Raw genomic sequence first — 6,000 nt, 5'->3', positions numbered from 1 at the left:
CCATGGAATATCCCTACCCCCTCGCATCTAGTGTAGACACTTAGACGCTTGTACACGCACTAACAGTCAGTATAGAATAGATTCTATCCTAGAGACCTCTCCTTTTGGATAACACAGTTCTTTAAACATAGGATATTAGATATGATTTGGGATTAGGTTGACACGACCCCCAGACTTCTGTCTCCACATGTAGAGCTAAATGTCAAGTCCCCTTCACCCTCTAGTTGCACGTCAATCACACGTCATGCGGCTGCGCGCGCATCTCTGCCAAATATTTCTGCGGACATTGCAGGATTCTCTTATGGATCCACCCACTTGTGACATCATGTATGATGACGTTTATTAAATTACGCCCATACATCCGCCTCTATTAGTTACGTATGCACCTTTTATCTGTACTATCAGCTGTTACGCCTCTTGCATCTGTTTCACTGTAATGTATTTTCTATAAAACTGCCTATCTGTCAATAATGTATGCCCTTCCTTCCTGAACTTTCGTGGTGATGGAATAGAAAGCCTACAATTCGAATTGTATTCCTTTGTATAGGAATAAAGCCTTTTAAAACCTCTAATACCACGGATTCTGCCTCTTATATTTACTGAGTTATTCTTAATAGACTTTACCGCATAAAAAATAGTACCGGTAATGAAATATTTACCACATAAATTGGCGCCCGAACAGGGACACTTTCTCATCTCACGCGCCGGCGGTGCGTTGCAGGCCCGGTCTCCTGCCACAGCTGAACGGACAAAAACGCGTACCTGCAGGATTTCCTGTATCTCCCTCCGGCCAAGCGGGGACGACTGAGGCTGCGATCAACACCCAGACGAGGCGGTGAGAAGTGCGAAGTATCCCGACCAGAGCCTAGCTGAGAGAGCAAGATCCGAGGTATACCGAGGCCCACCAGGTTCCGAAGTTCCGAGTCCAGTCGAGTCGAGTCCAGTCCGGTCCAGTTTCAGTTCCGTTCCGAGGCCTTCCGTTCCGAGCTACCCGGTGAGTACCATTACCGGGGAGGCATCTAACGTGCACATAGTCTGTGCCGGTCAAGACGGGTTTGGGTACACAAATCCGGTCTGCACTGTTTTAGCAGTGTATCTGTACTGTTTAGCAGTATATATAGTATGTCTTGCATATAAATAAGTACTATCTAGTGTCAGTATTATGTCAGTAACTAGTTTTCTATTAGTTATCATTGTTCGTAAAACTGTTAAGTGTTAAATGCTTTAAATACGTTCTATATATTGTGGTGTGAATGACTGTTCATTATTGTGTTTTCTTGTATAAAGTGTGTTCTAGTAATAAGGTCTAAAAATGCCGCTCTTTTCGAAACTAAGACAGATCAAAACTAGAAAAGGTGTACTCGAAGAAGCTGTTCCCATCCCACCTAGGGACACTCCAGGGTACTTTATGTATCATAAGCATGGCCTAGACGCCGTATTATTTCTTGATTTATGGGTGGACTACACCAAAGAATTACCAGAGAGTCAGAGATGGCCCGCAGCGGGGACCTGGGATGCAGATTGCATCATGAGAGTAGAAGAAGAATTATGGAAAAAGAAAGCCAGACAGTCACAGAAAGATGCCATTGAATTATGGCGTAAAGAATCATATAGACGTACAGAAAAAGCACTCAGACAGGAAGAGAAAGGTAGAGAGAATTCAAATAAAACCCGAGAAAATCTATTACTTGAGGAAGGTACCCGAGTAAAATCAGAACAAGTAGATAGACAAAGAAACACTCTTATGAATGGTATGTATCCTCTTCTGGCCGAAGGGTTACCTAAGGCTACCCCGGAAATACCAAAAGACTTAACTCCTCCATTGCTCCCGATAAAAGCACATCCCAAAACACATCCCAAAACAGCAAAGGACGTTTTCCTTTCCTCCTATTTAGATGACGCAGCTCCCGAGTATGCTAATGCCATACCACCCACACCGCTTGCCGATGGTGTTCAACACCAAGAGCATCCGTCTGTATCCCCGCAACTACAAACTCCTACACAAGTTCCCACAGGCCCGTCCGTTTCTACAGTTTTTCCCGCATCTACAATCTCTATCCTACGCCCAACGAATCCTTTCGTGCCTAGCACCTCAGATGGTGCTACAGGAGGTACGACAGACATGTTTGCCACCCCGCCGCGAAATAAACAGACCCTTAGAGATTTAGCACTCCAACGTACACCCCAACTAGCGACATCCGACATGTTTAAAGAACAGCTTGTGGATTGTAGATACGACCCAGTACCAGGTAGACAGGATAAATTGCTCATATCATCACTACGTATAAGACGAGCTACATTATATTTAATGACGATACCAGGAATGGGTGAACACCTAGACGAAATATATCGCTTTGTCCAAACAGGGCGAGGTCCAGAAAGTATTAACGAAGCTATGGAATACCAGAAAGTGGATGTCCAAAGACAACTACTACGTTTTTTCATAAATTGTGTAATCAGGAATCAAGACAGGCCTGGGGCAGATCACGATACCATGCAAAGACTTGTCAAATGGGGTCAGAACATATCAGAAGAGAAACATGATAGACAGGCGTGTATAATCGCCATGTGTCGAAAGATCCGCAAGGAAGTAGAACGAATACATAAAGAAAGACGAGAAACAGACAGAGTAGAATCAGAAGAAGAGGAGGAGCAAGAATCAGAGCAGTTAGAAACGATAGCTTATGTAGGTAGAGGAAGACCCCATAATAATAGCAGAGGTTTTAATGACCCGATACGTTCAATACGTCCAGAATATAATAGACATTTTCCAAACCCTATGTTAAATACAAAATCCCCTGAACACCTATTCCAAGCCGCTGATAAATTACTCCGAGATCGAAGGGGGTACCACATGCTCGATTCCATGGACGAACAAGAATTAGCCAGGTCAGCAGTACAATGGGCTGACAGTCCCGGCGAATACAATGATGATGTACTTGCACACACGTTTCTGAATCTTGACCCATACGAACAGCGTTTAGCTAGTATATACATGATTCAACACCTCCTTATATTATATAAAAGCCAACACTCCGATCCAGGACCCTTACCTGACATATTGACAGAACTACTCACGAATATATGGAGAGGGTCAGGTACTGATTTGATTAGAGAGATTCTAGAATCCCGAAACCAATATTTAAATTTCGTATGCCCAGAACACGTTCCAGTTCCCATTATGGGAAGAAAAATTTATCACATAGATAGACAGAACCCGTTACGCGAAGTACACCCAATCAGAGGTGACGGTAATAACTTCACACGCGTGTTTGTGTACACGCCTATAACTAAACTGGAATTATTAGAAATGAAGAAAGTAGTACCCAGCCATGACAAGGACCCAGCAGGTTTCCACCGTGAAATAAAGGACATGTTACTCATGGGAGAGTATACCTACCCCGACATTATGAAAATATTAAAAGTCCTATTACCCGCCGGTGTTTATGAGAAACTCAAAGAAAAGGAATGGGAGGTGGGAGACCAAAAGATAGATTGGACAGCATTGGAAAACGAAGAAAGGGCCCGAGCTGCAGGAGCAGGGCTTGGGGAAAAGACTACAGCACTAGCAGGGCTACTAGTACAGGTACTGCCACGTTTATTAACTACGAAAAAGGAAGACTGGGGTGCAATCTCAGCCTGTAAACAAAAGCCAGATGAAGACACTAGTGATTTCTATTCCCGATTTGAAAAATGTTTTAGTATAAATAGTGGCATAAAAGCCAGTAGTGAGTCATATCCACATCTGTTTGTGACAAAATTAGTTGAGAATTCTCTGCTGCAAGTCAAGAATAGAGTATTGAAGTTCGAAAGTACCTGGCAAGGTAATACCCCATCACAGATGTTACAGATGTTACAATATCACCACAATAGAATTAGAGAAGAACAAGAACATGAACAAAGACGTATGAAAGATACAAAAATGAAAATGCTTGTTGCACAGTCAGTTCCAGCCGATGGTCATCAAAGGGGTGATTCCGCAGGTCCTGCGAAAGGGACATGCAACTATTGTAAACAACAAGGTCATTATATACACGATTGTCCAGTCCTGAAACATAATATTGCCACAGGTAGAACGCAGGAGAGACCACGTCCACCTAGACAGGATCAGAATCAACAACAAATCCCTCAGCATGCACAACCTAGGTTAGCTCCGCAACAATTAGCTCCACAACAGGCAGCTCCACAACAGATTGTAGCACCACCACAAGCGCAGCCTATTGCTGCAACACAAGCGACAACACAACAGATGTATCAGTATGCACAAGCAGATTATCCCGATTATCAGCGATATACATGAAATAGCCTAGAGAGGGAAGTTGGCTTACCCCTTATTGAGGTTCCTGTAGACCAAGAGGGACCTTATGTACATAGTGAACTATTAGGGGAAGACAGAAAGTTTTTACTTGATACAGGGGCAAGCAGAACAACTATAAGACGTAGTGAAGTTCCAGGGGCACCCCTCTCAGGCTCACAGAATATTTCCCTTGGATTCTCAGGAAAACCTATAATCAATGACGTAACACAACCTCTTCCACTTACGGTCGGTCCATTGACATGTACTACAGATTTATTGCTTACTAAATCATGTCCAGAAAACTTGTTAGGCATAAAAACATTGAAAGCTCTAGGAGCCATAATATGTTGTTCTCCGGAAGGAGTACGACTATTTTTACGTGACTTTAAAGGTCACTACGTGTCCAGAGACATGGATCACCGACTGCAGAATTTACCTACACATTTATGGGCACAAGGCCCCACTGATGTTGGTTGCATGAACATTACACCATATCGAGTTACACTGAAAACAGGAATAGTACTACCACGAATGCGACAATACAAGTTACCACCAGATGCTGTAGTGGCTTTACTGCAAATCATTGACGAGCTCATTGCACAAGGAGTGGTTGTCGAAACCGACTCCAATGTATGTAATTCCCCGATAATTCCGATTCTTAAAAGAACGGATCCAAAAGCACCACCAGTATATCGATTAGTCATTGATCTGCGCGAATTAAATAAATGTATTGTACCACAATACCCTGTGGTCCCAGATATCTCTTCATTACTAACAGCTATTGACTCAGAAGCAACGTTCTTCACTGTAATTGATCTAAAAAATGCCTTCTTTAGCGTCCCGATAGATCTGGAAAGTCAATATCTGTTCGGATTCAGTTTAAATGGACGAAGTTTTAAATTCACACGCGCACCTCAAGGATTTACAGAAAGCCCCAGCATCTATAGCCAAGCACTGAAACGAGAACTTGACAGTATCCACATGCCAGTTAACACTGCCTTGCTTCAATATGTCGATGATCTGCTGATCACCGCCCGAAGCGAACCTGAATGTGAAAAAGCGTCACTGACGGTTTTGAAATTTCTGGCCGACAAGGGGCACAAGGTGTCCACTTCTAAGCTCCAATTCTGTGTCCAGCGAGTTGTTTACCTTGGGCACTCGCTGTCCAAGGAGGGAAGGCAGCTTACATCCGACCGCATCCAGTTAATTGCTAACATGTCAGCACCCAAGACACAAAAGGAGGTGCGGGCTTTTATAGGCCTCACTTCATACTGTAGGCAGTGGATCCCTCAATATGCATTTCTAGCAAAACCACTCATCCAGTTGACAACACAGGAGGCAGCCACATCGACTGTCCTCCCTTGGACTCAAGAACATACACACGCCTTTGAAAGCTTAAAGAAAGCTTTATGCCAAGCACCTGTTTTAGCAACACCATGTTACAATAAACAGTTTACACTCTTTGTTACAGAACGCGAAGGTACTGCCTTGTCAGTGCTCACTCAGGAACAAGCAGGATCACACAAACCATGTGCTTATTTCTCTAGTACATTAGATCCAGTAGCTCAGGCACTTCCTGCGTGCCTGAAATCGGTGGCAGCAACAGCTTTAGCAATCAGACAAAGCGATGCCATAGTGTTAGGACACCAATTGACAGTACAAGTACCACACGCAGTAGAGGTTCTCTTGAACCGCACACAAAC

Source organism: Triturus cristatus, chromosome 5_1 (genome assembly GCF_964204655.1).
Source record: "Triturus cristatus chromosome 5_1, aTriCri1.1, whole genome shotgun sequence".
Lineage (NCBI taxonomy): Eukaryota > Metazoa > Chordata > Amphibia > Caudata > Salamandridae > Triturus > Triturus cristatus.
The sequence above is the reverse complement of the archived record's forward strand: the minus strand, read 5'-3'. Positions refer to the sequence as shown.